The sequence below is a fragment of the Sturnira hondurensis genome, unplaced genomic scaffold (genome assembly GCF_014824575.4).
Source record: "Sturnira hondurensis isolate 20B ecotype Veracruz unplaced genomic scaffold, ASM1482457v3 Scaffold0005563, whole genome shotgun sequence".
NCBI lineage: Eukaryota > Metazoa > Chordata > Mammalia > Chiroptera > Phyllostomidae > Sturnira > Sturnira hondurensis.
In genome coordinates, this window is record NW_028078194.1 from 3352265 (window position 1) to 3367411 (window position 15147).

A 15147-nucleotide genomic window follows, 5' to 3' on the forward strand; every position below is an offset into this window, starting at 1 on the left:
GGATAAGATTAATTACAGTACACAGGTAGGACACCAGATTAGATGCCAGCAGAAGTCACTAACTGGGTCTTTAGCTGACCAAATGAGGCATTTCACAGGGTTTCTCTGTCCTTCTTTGCTGACTGCAGGTTAAAAACAAACTCTGGGATGGTGGCGGGGGAGGCTGTACCTGTGTGGGAAGGAGGGTTTCTAGGAATGCTCTGGGCTTCCCACCCAGCTTTGCGGTGAACCTAAAATGGCTCCAAAAAGTAAAGTCTATGAAAGTAAAATGAGGAGCTTTGGAAGATGGCAACAGAGTAGCACGGAGGGAACCCAGGTCCCATGCATCTGGTAGAAAATCCAGGCGGATCTACCAAAGAACAGCATAATCAACCAACAATTCCCCAACATTTATGAAAATAAGAGTCCACAGAGTGTGACAGAGGAACCAGACACCTGCAGGTCGGTGAGGACTCCAGAAGGCGAGTGAGGACAAAAGTGGCTGTGCGCCCGCGACCTCCTAGGCTTCCGGCTGCACCTGGGCGCGCCCAAGGCGGGCGACCTCGGGCGGAGCGTGAGTACGGTCCAGAAGTGGCGGCCAATCTGGGCACCATCAGTGGGAGACAGAATCCCTGTCTGAATCCAGGGCTGGGGCGCCTGTGGCGGAGGGAACTCCAGAGGCCTGGCACCTGGTGGGCAGGCAACAGACTCCATGGGAGAGAACTGACTCCCCCCTCCCTGTCTAGGCAGGCAGGTTAATACCGGGCAGAGACCTGTGGGCTTAAGTTAAAGTAAAGGGTGGCAATTGCAGACTCTGTGGTCGCCAGCCCGCCAGCCCACCAGCCCAGGGGATTTAAGAAGGACACTGTCATTGCTGGTCTTTTGGGATTGGGCTGGGCTGAGAGACAGGCTCTGTGGAGAAGTCTCTATTGGAAAGTGAACTGAGGGGCTCTTCCAAAGCAGCTTGCCTCACGGCCCACCCACCCAGCAGCCATCCAGGGGAGGGGTGGGAACGCCTGGGTCCTGCACAGGACTGAGAAGGACGGTGCCGCATACCAAGGGACACAGGCAGACTCCTGGGGGTATGCGCGCCCACAGCCCAATTGGCAGCCTGCTCACACGTGCGCCTGCATACCTGCCCTCATAGACACCGCTACCAGAAAAATCGGTTTGGACAGTTTGAAACCAACAAAGGAAGGATGCTTTTTTTTTTCTTCTTTAATGTGTGTGTGTGTGTGTGTGTGTATGTGTGTGGTTTTTTTCCCTTCCCCCCTTTTTTTCTCTCTCAACTTCTTTTGTAAGTAATCTTATATCTTGTAAACTGTATTGTTGCTCTACCTTTCAATACTCTGTCCCTCATTTCTTTTTCTTTTTCTCCAGTTTTAGTCCTTCCATTCTTCCCAAATTTTCCGCTTATTCCCCTTTTCTCCTGACTTATGTGTGTGTGTGTGTGTTGGATTGTTTGTTTGTGTGTTGCTTAGTTTTCTTTTAGGTGTATTATTATTTTTTTGCATTGTTCTTACTCCTTTTTTATGTTAAGAATATCTTTGTATCCCTCCTCTTTCTGTACAGGTTTCTTAGTCCTGGCTGGGAATATTGTACTACCTGACAGGTTCCCACTGCTCTTTCCTCCACAGTGTATTGCTAATTTTCTATACTTCACTTGCTTTCCTTTGCTATACTACCCAAGCTCTATAACCCCCATTTAGACAGATCACATAGAGTCTATCACATGAGTGTTGCTCTAATATTATTGTAAATAAGAGCTGTTCTATACAACAGTAATACTTCATAACACATCTCTCAGGCCTTAGACCACCTTACAGGTGCCTGAATTCTATTACTCTATTTACTCACATGCTACACCCAGTTACTAACCTGTACTCTCACCTTACCTCAAATCTGACCACCAGCAACCACACTGTTTTCTAGATACAACTCACAAGCCCCCTCTTCCCAACAAGACACTTAACTTATGTCCACCCTTTCCTAAAAGTGGCAAGCTGGGTCGAAGATCATGGTTAACTCTATACATAGCCTAAAGATTGTCTATTTCTTCTCTGCCCACTGTGTCTGTAAATAACATAAAATAATCTTCTGCTATCATAAAGCATTTTGCCTCCCCCTCCAACTGATCACACACGCACAATAAAGAAAGGAGTAGGTGGAAGCGGAGAACAACAAGATACCTGCAGGAGACTGCACCACTGAATTTCACAGGCATCCTACCACAGAAGTTCACACCATAAACCCAGGGCGCCAGAACAGATCAATTTAAGAAGCTGAGGACAACAAGAAGAGTATCACAAACAATGGGAAGACAAAGAAACAATCCCCAAATGAAAGAAAAGGAGGAAGCCTCAGAAAGAATGTTAGATGAAATAGAGGCAAGTCAATTATCAGATATTGAATTCAAAGCACTGGTTATCAGGAAATTCAAAGAGCTTACAACGAGCTACCAGAAACTACAGGAGAGCTACAATGAACTCTCTGCAAACTACACCAACATGAAAAAGGAAATAGAAACCATCAGTAAAGGCCAAGAGGAAATGAAGAATACAATTTCTGAACTGAAGAACACAGTAGAAGGTATGAAGAATAGAATCAATATGGCGGAAGATCGCATAAGTGAGATTGAAGACAGGATAGAAAGAATCTCCCAGACGGACCAAGTAAGGGAAAAGAGAATCAGAAAAAATGAAGAGAATTTAAGAGAAATGCAAGACAACATGAAATGTAATAATATCTGAATAATAGGAATACCAGAAGGAGAGGAAGAGGAACAAGGGATAGAAAACCTACTTGAAAGAGTAATAACGGAAAATTTTCCTAAGTTGAGGAGAAATAAAGTCACATGGATCCAGGGATCGCAGAGAGTCCCAAGCAGGTGGAACCCAAAGAGGACTACTGCAAGACACATCATCATTAAAATGGCAAACCTCCAAGACAAAGAGAAAATCCTAAAGGCAGCAAGGGAGAAAAAGGAAGTAACATACAAGGGGGTCCCAATAAGGCTGGCTACTGACTTCTCAATGACACATTCCAAGCAAGAAGAGAATGGCACAAAATATTCCAAGTAATGAGAAACAGAGGCCTACAACCAAGGCTACTATACCCAGCAAGGCTCTCAATCAAGATAGAAGGCCAAATAAAGAGCTTCCAAGACAAAAGAAGTCTAAAAGAATACGCTTCCACCAAACCAGCTCTACGAGAATTACTAAAAGGGCTGCTTTAAGGAAAGGAAGGAAAAGAGAGAGACAGAGAGGAACTGTGGTACAAAAATGGCAATGAATAAGTCCCTATCAATAATAACCTTGAATGTAAATGGATTAAATGCTCCAATCAAAAGACATAGAATAGCTGAATGGATAAGAAAGCATGACCCACACATATGCTGCCTACAGGAGACCCACCTCAGGACAAAAGACCATCACAGACTAAAAGTGAAAGGCTGGAAACAAATTTTCCAAGCAAATGGACAAGAAAAAAAAGCCGGGGTAGCAATTCTAATATCAGACAAAATAGACTTCAAAAAAAGGGCCATAAAGAGAGACCCAGAAGGTCACTTCATATTGCTCAAGGGAAGAATCCAGCACGAAGACATTAACATCATAAATATATATGCACCCAACATAGGAGCACCCAAATATATAAGAAAAATCCTAGAAGACTTCAAGAAAGATATTGACAGCAACACAATTATAGTAGGGGATTTTAACACCCCACTGTCAAAAATGGACAGATCTTCCAAACAAAATATCAACAAAGATATAGCAGCATTAAACGACACTCTAGAAGAAATGGACTTGACTGATATATATAGAGCGCTTCATCCCAAAGAAGCTAAATACACATTCTTTTCAAATGCACATGGAACATTTTCAAAGATAGACCACATGATAGGACACAAAATGAGCCTCAACAAATTCAAGAAAATTGAAATCATACCAAGCATTTTCTCTGACCACAAGGGACTGAAATTAGAAACCAACCCCAAAGGAAAAAACCCAAAACACCCAAAATCATGGAGACTGAATGGTATGCTATTAAACAACGAATGGGTCAAGATTGAAATTAGGGAAGAAATCAAAAAGTTTCTGGAAACAAATGAAAATGAACTCACAACAACCCAAAACTTATGGGACACGGCCAAGGCAGTCCTGAGAGGGAAGTTCATAGCAATACAGGCTTACCTAAAGAAAATAGAAACATTTCAAACAAACAACCTAACCCGACGCCTGCAAGAACTCGAAGAACAACAACAAAGACAGCCCAGAGCAAGTACAAGGAAGGAAATAACCAAGATCAGAGCAGAATTAAATGACATAGAGACCAAAAGCACAATTATAAGGATCAATGAATCCAAGAGTTGGTTTTTTGAAAAGATAAACAAAATAGACAAGCCTTTAAGTAGGCTCATTAAGAAAAGAAGAGAGAGGACACAAATAAACACAATCAGAAATGAAAGAGGAGAGATTACAACTGATACCACAGAAATAGAAGGGATTGTAAGGAATTACTATGAAGAACTGTATGCCAAGAAATTTGAAAACCTAGGTGAAATGGACAAATTTCTAGAAAAATATAATCTTCCAAAACTCAATGAAGAAGAAGTAGAAAGCCTGAACAGACCAATAACAGCAAATGAAATTGAAGCAGTAATCAAAAAACTCCCATCACACAAAAGCCCTGGACCAGATGGTTTCACAGGAGAATTCTACAAAGCATTTAAGGAAGAGCTAACCCCTATTCTTCACAGACTATTCCAAAAAATCCAAAATGATGGGAAACTCCCAAACTCTTTTTATGAAGCCAGCATCATCCTAATTCCAAAACCAGATAGAGACACAACAAAGAAAGAAAACTTCAGGCCAATATCACTGATGAACATAGATGCTAAAATCCTCAACAAAATATTGGCAAATCGCATCCAACAATACATCAAAAAGATCATACACCACGACCAAGTGGGATTCATCCCAGGGATGCAAGGATGGTTCAATATCCGCAAATCAGTAAATGTAATACACCACATAAACAAAAGCAAAGACAAAAACCACATGGTCATATCAATAGATGCGGAAAAAGCTTTTGATAAGGTACAACACCCATTTATGATAAAGGTACTCAGCAAAGTGGGAATAGAGGGAGCATTCCTCAATATAATAAAGGCCATATATGAAAGACCTACAGCCAACATCATACTCAATGGGCAAAAACTAAAAGCTTTTCCACTAAGATCAGGAACAAGACAAGGTTGTCCACTTTCACCACTTCTATTCAATATAGTATTGGAAGTTCTAGCCACAGCAATCAGACAAGAAAAGGAAATAAAAGGCATCCAAATCGGAAAGGAGGAAACAAAACTGTCATTGTTTGCAGATGACATGATAGTGTACATGGAAAATCCTATAGCCTCTACCAAAAAACTGCTCGAACTAATAAATGAATTTGGCAAAACAGCGGGATACAAAGTCAATATCCAGAAATCAAAGGCATTTTTGTATACCAACAATGAAGCAGCAGAAGCAGAAATCAAGAAAAAAATCCCATTCGATATAGCAAAAACAAAAATAAAATATCTGGGAATAAACCTAACCAAGGAGGTAAAAGACCTGTATGCAGAAAACTACACAACACTGAAGAAAGAAATCAAGGAAGACACAAACAAATGGAAACATATACCGTGTTCATGGATTGGAAGAATTAACATCATCAAAATGTCCATACTACCCAAAGCAATTTACAGATTCAATGCAATACCTATTAAAGTACCAATGGCATATTTCACAGACATAGAACAAACACTTCAAAAATTTATATGGAACCACAAAAGACCCCAAATAGCAGCTGAAATTTTGAGAAAGAAGAACAAAGTAGGAGGGATTACAATACCTGCTATCAAACTGTATTACAAGGCCACTGTAATCAAAACAGCCTGGTATTAGCATAAAAACAGGCACATAGACCAATGGAATAGAACAGAGAGCCCAAAAAATAAACCCAAATCTCTACAGTCAATTAATATTCAACAAAGGGGGCAGTAACATAAAATGGAGTAAAGATCGCCTCTTCAACAAATGGTGTTGGGAGAACTGGACAGCTACATGCAAAAAAATGAAACTTGAGCACCAACTTACACCATACACCAAAATAAATTCAAGGTGGATAAAAGACTTAAATATAAGCTGTGAAACCATTAAAGCACTAGAGGAGAACATTGGCAGGAAAATCTCAGATATTCCACGCAGCAATACTTTTACTGATATGTCCCCTAGAGCAAGGGACATAAAGGAAAGAATAAACAAATGGGATCTCATCAAACCTAAAAGCTTCTGCATGGCCAAGGAAAACAGTATCAAGATAAAAAGAGAAGCAACAGTTTGGGAAAACATATTTGCCAATGACACCTCAGACAAAGATTTAATCTCCAAAATATACAAAGAACTCACATGACTCCACTCAAAGAAGACGAGCAACCCAATTAAAAAATGGGCAAAGGACTTGAACAGACACTTCACCAAGGAGGACATGCGGAGGATCCAGAGACACATGAAAAGATGCTCGATGTCACTAGCTATCAGAGAGATGCAAATCAAAACCACAATGAGATACCACTTAACACCAGTCAGAATGGCTACCATAAACGAAGAAACAAACAACAAGTGTTGGAGAGGTTGTGGGGAAAAGGGGACTCTAGTTCACTGTTGGTGGGATTGCAGACTGGTACAATCACTATGGAAAGCAGTATGGAATTTTCTAAGAAAACTAAAAATGGACATGCTTTTTGACCCAGCAATTCCACTATTAGGAGTATATCCTAAGAACCCTGAAACACCAATCCAAAAGAACCTATGCACCCCAAGGTTCATAGCAGCACAATTTACGATAGCCAAGAGTTGGAAGCAACCTAGATGCCCATTGGTCAATGACTGGATCCAAAAACCATGGTACATTTACACCATGGAATTCTATGCTGCAGAAAGGAAGAAGGAGCTCCTACCCTTTGCAACATCATGGATGGAACTGGAAAGCATTATGCTGAGCAAAACAAGCCAGGCAGTGAAAGACAAATACCATATGATATCACTGTTAACAGGAATCTAAACAACAAAACAAACAAGCAAGCAAAATGTAACCAAAGACACTGAAATACAGAACAGGCTGAAGGGTCCAGAGGGGAGAGGGGAGAGAATCACAGGGGAAAAGGGGAAGGACTCACATGAACAAGTATAAAGGACACATGAACAGTAACTAAGGTGGGGGCGGAGATGGGAGGGAGAGGGGGAGCACTGGGGGGTGGGCAGGGCTGGGAATACAAGAAAGAAAACTGTACTTGAACAAGAGTTAAATTTAAAAAAAAAAAAAAACTCTACTCCATACTCTCTCTATTCTCCACTCTTGTGCTTTCCAGCTACTTCTAGTATTCAGCATGCTTGGGCTTTCTCTATCCCCAAGGAAGTAGAATATAGGCACTAAAGACTGGCACAAGAGAAAGTTGCTTCATTTCTGGACCCTTACTTCATGGGGGAGCAAACAATTTTTCTCTCCATGCTCTGGTTCTTTCTTTCTTGCACTTTAGCCACCTATCTTTGGAGTATCTTAACAACCTTTGCAGCCCACCCCTGGTTCCTGTAGATCAGAAGCTGTTTGTGAGAATCATTTGAAGAGCTTTTAAAATGCTGGTGTCTGGACCTCAACCCAACTGATTAAGAATCTCTGTTGCCAGGATTATATCTTAAGAACCCTGAAACACCAACCCAAAAGAACCTATGCACCCCAATGTTCATAGCAGCATGATTCACAATAGTGCTGGAAACAACCTAAGTGCCCATCAGTAAATGAATGGATAAAAAAACTGTAGTACATTTACACAATGAAATTCTATGCAGCAGAAAGAAAGAAGGAGCTCCTACCCTTTACAACAGCATTGATGGAACTGGAGAACACTATGCTAACTGAAATAAGCCAGGTGGTGAAAGACAAATACCATATGATCTCACCTTTAACAGGAACCTAATCAACAAAATGAGCAAGCAAGCAAAATATAACCAAAGACACTGAAATTGAGAACAGGCTGACAGTGATCAGAAGGGAGAGGGGAGGAAATTATAGGGGAAAGGAGTGAAAGGTTGCAGGAACTATTATAAAGGATACATGGACAATAACAAGGGGAGTTGGGAAAAGGTGAGGGAAGTGGGGAGGGCTGGGGTGGTGGGGAGGGCTAGGGCGGAAAGGCCTATTGTTGTACTTGAACAACAATAAAAAATATGTTTAAAAAACAGAAAGAATCTTTGTTGGAAAGGCCTGGGCATCTGTATTGGTACATCTCCTGGAGTGATTCCAACATGCAAATGGGGTTGAAATCCACTTCATGTCTTGCATTATCTGTTGGTATTTCCAGGTTCCTAATATATTACAATTGAATATACCTTGGGGGTTGGGAGGAAGGAGCATATGAAAAACAAGGAAAATGTCATTATTCTCACCCAAAGGCAATTTATAAAAACAGCAATAGGAAATACTTTTTGCTTAAGAGGAACAAAATGATGACATGTCATAACATAATTTTTAAGCAGTCTTTAGAAGTTACTAGAAAATATGAGTACATTTTACTTATTCATATATTGATATATTTATCCATATATAGCCTTTTCATAAAAGCAATTTATTTTGTTTTTCATATATAATACATTAAACCCAACTAAGCAGATTCTTGATTCCACATGTAATTACTGACAAAATAGTTTTTGGCATATAAAAGCAAACTGTATCAGAAGTCCATCTCTGTGGTGCACTAATGGTCATTAAAAAGGTAAAGGAGATAGGGATCTGTCTTCTTTTAAAGCTAAAATGCATCTTTGTACAAATGAGATAAGGGTCATTTATTCAGCAATGAGTTGAGCTCCTACCTGGTACCAGGCACTGCTCCAGGCCTGGTGGTGAGACAGCAACTTGAACCTCCCATTTCAAGCTCTTCCATGCCAAGTCCTATCAGCTGATTATTTATATTCTGTACTTCTTCTTTTTAATTTTTAAGATTTTTAAATTGTTATTCTATTGATCTTTTTTGTTTCCCATAGTTTAATTTTATTTTTAAAATCAATTCTTTTTTTTGAGAGAGAGAAAGGAAAGAGAGAGAGAAAAACATTGACATAAGAGAGAAACATTGACGTGAGAGTGAAACATCAATTATTTGCCTCCCATAGGTATGCCAAACAGAGACCAAACCCAAAACCTACGCATGTGTCCTGACCAGGAATTGAACCCATAACCTTTTGGTGCACAGAACAACACTCCAACTAACTGAGTCATGTGGCCAGAGCTTCATCGTTTTATTTTTCTTCAATGGTCTGTCTTCATCACCATTGAGTTCCACTTCGTTCTCAATCTATTTGATCTTACCATTTCAGAATGTTTTCCTAAATACTTCTAAAGTTCTTACACAAAATTCAGCCAGTTTTATATTCTTTAAAACTTATAAACACTCATTACTTATGTAAAGGAAAAACTCTTAAAGGCAGTCATAACTTGTTATAATCAATAAATAGACTTAGTCTTACCACAGTTTCTAGGCATACCATCTGAACTCTGGGGAAAGTACCAACACATTTTATGTATATGTAGACTGATAGTTCATTTACCTGAATCTCAGAAGCAAACTCTTCCTCATCCAGGACTTTACAAAAACCTTCCAGCAGCATTTAACCACTTAGATCAGAAATTTCACTTTGTCAGTCTACTGGCTGATCCAGCTGGCATGTGTGTTTTAATTGGCACTGACAGTATTTTTTAACTGAATTTCCTCATCTTTGGATGCACCACACCTTCAATTGTGCACACATAGTCCATTTCACTAATTTACATTACCTGCTGGCTCTTGAAGACATTTGAATTTATTATCCCTCATAAAGGTGGAAGTCTCTCAAAAAACGTTATGTCCTTCCTAATCTCCTTAAGCAGAACATCTGAAATATAACTTAAAAACTTAATAACTCAGAGTTATCACTGTGAAACTCAGTGGTTATGCCACACAGAAAAGCCCTCATGGATTATTGGGATTGCTGGACATGCAAGAGACCCAGGCTGCTGCGCTTCCTGAAATTTTACAATGGTCTTATGTTGTTCTTTCCTATCTCATTATAAGCTACTTCACTTCGCTGTTGTCAGCATGACCACCACCCCCCCACACACACACACTTACAAACACACACATTTTTTTGACATCCACAAACCCTTTCTAACCCTCCACTGTTCTGTAGGCCAGGAAACAAGCAGGTAATTTAATCAGAATTGTGTGCAGAGTAATAGTAAACAGGCTTTGAGTTAGAAACTCCTTAAGGAAGATGACTCTATAACAAAATTTCCTGTGAATTCTTCATTTACCATTTAACTGTTCAGAAGTCATCACTGCTCAGTTACAGGCTCTTGAAAAAAAAAGTCATGACTATATGACTCCTGTCTAATGAAAGAGTTAGCAATTAAAATTATGAGGATTGGATTTCCCATGAAGAATCAAGAACTTACTAAGCTAAATAAAAAGTGTGGGTACCTTCAGTTCTTAGTCATCACTGCCAACAACAAAACAAACAACTAGAAAAAACAGCCACAGATGTTACACCCTTCCTCTGGGTTGATTAGGAAGCACTGAGAGCATTTGTGCACCCAGCACTGTCGGATGAGCTGTTCATGCAAGCAGCAAGCCACTTCTCATTAACTGGATGTCTATGCCCAACGGAGCCCAGCCAAGAACCTCTTCTCATCCTGCACTCAGAGGCCACAGAAGCAATTCACGCAGAGGAGTTCGGGCTGGGCTGCCTTACTCCCCTCACATCTAATAAGGCCCACTGCCCACCACAGCCTAGAGTTTTGTTCCTTCACACCTATGACTGTAATGACCCTACCCCAGGTAAACTTCCACCTCCCATCTCTCTGTCCCTGAGTTATCCTGGTTGAACTTTCTAACCTTCTGCTCTCACGGCATTGCTTCCAGATAAAGACAATGCAGTCTGTCTCCCTATTAGATGGAGGAAAAAAGAACACTTTCCTCAATCCCTATTATTTTCTTCTGTTTCACCTCACTGTAGCCCTCAGCATCGTGGCCAAGCAAGCAAGGTTATCTCTCTGCTTTCCCATTATACCATGATCATCACCTCTTCCTGCCTCTCTTCTTGGTCTTTGCTTTTCCAGAATACCCTCATTTGTTTATCTGTCCAAATTGCACCCATCCATGTCTCCACTCAAGAAGCCATTCCTACCTGGCTGGTGTAGCTCAGTGGATTGAGCTCGGGCCTGCGAACCAGAGTATCGCGGTTCCATTCCCAGTCAGGGCACATGCCTGGATTGCAGGCCAGTTCCCAGCAGGGGACACACCAGAGGCAACCACACATTGATATTTCTCTCTCTCTCCCCTTCCCTTCCCCTCTAAAGATAAATAAATAAAATATTAAAAAATAATAATAAAAATAAAATTAAAAAAAAAGAAGCCATTCCTAAGCAGCATCCCATTCATTCAACTCCTTACAGTTCCCAACATTTAAAGCCTTCCTTTTCTTTTCCAACTACCCTGGTCAGAGGCCCTGGATCTGACAGGAGTCTTATCTAAAACTTCCTTGGTGGCTCCTGCCCAATTTCTATCCCTTTAAATTCTAAAATGCTTAATGAACACAAATGACCTTGTAAATGAAGAAGACCCTAAGAAGGGGAAGGCTTCTATTTGGAGAAAGTGCAGTATCTCTCCCACAATGATGCATCACCCTTCAACTTCCACGTGGAAAGTACGAGTGGGCTAAGTTCCCAGATATCTAGCAAAAAAGGGCAAGTCAGCTGCCTCCCCTCCCCCAGCCCACCACATACTTGCCAGACAGCATTGAAAATGCACTGCAGTGTGTTCTTCTTTTCATTTGGGAAGGAAACAAGACTTCACATTCTGTTTCTCCCATTTCATTAAGGACAGGGGTCATCCTGGGAAGGTGAGGGGTGGTTTCCAAGAGAAAGAAGACTCGTGGGGGAGTGGAGGTGGGGTAGGGGAACTGGCTCATCCCTTCCCATTAGCCTGCTTCCCCCTTTGAAGTGAACAAGCCCAGCTTTCACAGCGAATTATTTTCAGTGAGGTCTCTGCCAGGACTCAGCTTTCCCTGGCTAAGGCAATACCCAGAAGGACTGAGTGATAGTTCAAGGTCAGACAAGGTGTCCTGACAGGACTGGCCAGTGGAGGTGGTGCTAAAACAGCTGGGGGACAAGGAGCGGAGAAGGGAAGAAGAGAGAAGGCAAGACATATGTGGTAAAGCTGAACCTGGAAGCCTCTCTCTCTCTCACTCACACACACACACTCCCACAAGAGACACATTCTTTTCTTTCCCTCCCCTCTCTAACTCCTCAAGGCATGTCTATAAATAAACAATAAGACCCAGCCTGCCAAGGCCCATTATTAACTCTTGCAGTGTTTTGGCTGTTAAGTGTCTAAGTTCTCACACAGTTCCTCACTTCAAGGTTTGGAAAACGCTTTCCCGTATGTAATCTTCACCTGATGCCCATATCACACACCCTAAAGGCCCCGGAAGCCCTCCCTGATTAGTCCCATACACAGAATTATGGACTGCCCCCTCCCACCCACATTCTCAGAGTTCTTAATCGTAATACTATAAGCTTCGGGTCATGCTACTCAAAACAAGTTGCCTACGATCTTGGATGAAGCATTTGTGGGTTCCCCCTTTGTGTCATGCCTCCTGAGCATCTGTCTGACCTCCACAGTACGGCTGACGACACAGCTTATGACAGCTTATGACCTAAGGCTGCCTCCTCGACCATGCCCAGGAAAACTGCGGACCTGCTAAACGGGTCTGTGCAGAGGGCTGAAGGAATGAGCTACTTGGAGATGCGCAACTCTTGTACATGGACCTGCCTGCTCGGAATGTGCTGGTCAAGAGTCCAAGCCATGCCAAGATCACAGACTTTGGGCTGGCTCAGCTGCTGGATGTTGATGAGATGGAGTACCACATGGACAGGGGCAAGGTGCTCCAAAGTGGATGGCACTGGAGTCCACTCTTTGCTGACGGTTCACCAACCAGAGTGATGTGTGGCACTACAGTGTGACTGCACTCGAGCTGGTGACATTTGGAGCCAAACCTTATGATGCGATCCTAGCCGGAGATATCCCTGACCTTCTGGAGAAAAGGGAATAACTGCTCCTGACCTCCTGTCTGCAATATTGATGGCTATAGGATCATGGTCAAATGTTGGATGGTTGACTCTGAATGTTGGCTTTGGCTCCAGGAGTTGGTGGCCAAGTCCTCCTGTATAGCCTAGGACCCCCAATGTATTGTGGTCATCCAGAATGAGGACTGGGGCCCTGCCAGCCCCTTGGAGAGCATCTTCTACTGATCACTGCTGGAGGATGACAACGCAGGAGTGCCTAGTCGATGCTAAGGAGTACCTGGTACCCCATCAAGACTTCTTCAACCAAACCCTGTCCTGGGTGCTGGAGACACAGCCCACTGGAGACATCAGAGCTCATCCATCAGGAGTAGTGGTGATGAACTGACGCTGGAGCCCCTCCCAGGAGGAGCCCTCTGCTGGCACCCTCAGAAAGGGTGGGTTCTGACATGTTAGATGGCAACTTGGGAGTGAAGGTGGCCAAGGGGCTGCAGAGCCTCCCTCACACGACCCCAGCCCTCTACAGCAGTACAACGAGGACCCCACAGTACCCCTGCCTCCTGAGACTGATGGCTACATTGCCCCCTGACGTGCCGTCCCCAGCCAGAATACATGAATAAGTCAGAGGTTTGCCTGAAGACCCCCATCACCCACAGAGGGAACTCTGCTTCCTCTGTGACCTAACAGTGCCACTCTGGAAAAGCCCAAGACTCTCTCCCCCAAGACTCTCTCTACTGGGAAGAATGGGGTTGTCAAGGACATTTTGACTTTGGGGGTGCTGTGGAGGGCCCCAAGTTCTTGCCACCCAACAGCAGGACTGCCGCTCAGCCCCACCTCTTTTCAGCCTTCAGCCCAGGCCTTTGACAACCTTTATTACTGGGACCAGGACTCATCAGAGCACGGCTCTCCACCCGGCACCTTTGAAGGGACCCTTACAGCAGAGAACCCTGAGTACCTGGGCCTGGACATGCCAGTGTGAGCCAGAGGGCCAAATCGACTTAGGCCCTGCTCATCCCTCAGGGGGTGGGAAAGGCCTGGCTTCTGGCCTGTGTTGGAGGACTCAGGGAGAGATCCCTTGGGCCACACCCAGTGGAGCTGCCACGCCACAAACTTTCCATTCTACTCCAGGTGGCTGAGAGGTGCCCTGCATGGCTAGGAGAGAAGGCAGCACTGGCAAGGAAGTCTGCTTTGACTTGGAGACCTGCCCCACAGGCTCCAGGGTCCAGGGGATGCCACAGCCAGTCTCCTCACCTGAAGGGGCAGCCCAGCCTGGTCTCTTCTTACAGAGGCCTGGAAGACTTAAGTAAGCTGGGCCTAGGAGGGAAAGAGACCAGAAGGGAGTGTCCAGGACTGAAGCAACCCATTCAGAGACTGTCCCTGAGTCCTAACTCTGCCCCCAGGAAGAAGGGAACAGCAATAGTGCTTGGATCTCGTCCTATACAAAGTGCTTTTTTTGTTGTTTTTACTTATATTTTTTATGTTTAAGGGGAAAAAAAGCCACAACTGGTGTGGTTCAGTGGATTGAGCACTGGCCTGCGATCCAAAAGGTTGCTGGGTTCAATTCCCAGTCAGGGCACACGCCAGATCCCCAGTAGGGGGTGCACAAGAGGCAACCACACATTGATGTTTCTCTCTCTTTCTCCTTCCCTTCTCCTCTCTCTAAAAATAAATTAATAAATAACAAATAAATAAATATCTTTAAGAATATTATTTAAAAAGAAAGGAAAGTTGTAATAAGGGTTCGGGGGAGCATAGGAATTGTGGGAGGGAGGTGATCTCAGGGGTTGGGGGAGGGATGTCTCTCCTACAACTTTCTCCATCTGCAAATATACTTTGTTCTTGAAGGTGGAGAGAAAGTTGCCTATGGTCCAAGCCACACATATCTTAAAACATTATTTGCACACCTCCAATAATCAGAGCCACTCTCTATGAAAAATTTGCTCTGTTCCAGGAACTATGGTAAGTGATTTACATACATGATCTCATTTACATTTCACAACAATCCCCAGTTGT

The 15147-nt window shown here is 42.9% G+C and overlaps 1 pseudogene; it reads left to right on the forward strand.

Moving 5' to 3' along the window:
- The first annotated feature begins 8779 nt into the window (after positions 1–8779).
- Positions 8780–14162, forward strand: LOC118988016 (receptor tyrosine-protein kinase erbB-2-like; annotated as a pseudogene).
- Positions 14163–15147: the final 985 nt, after the last annotated feature.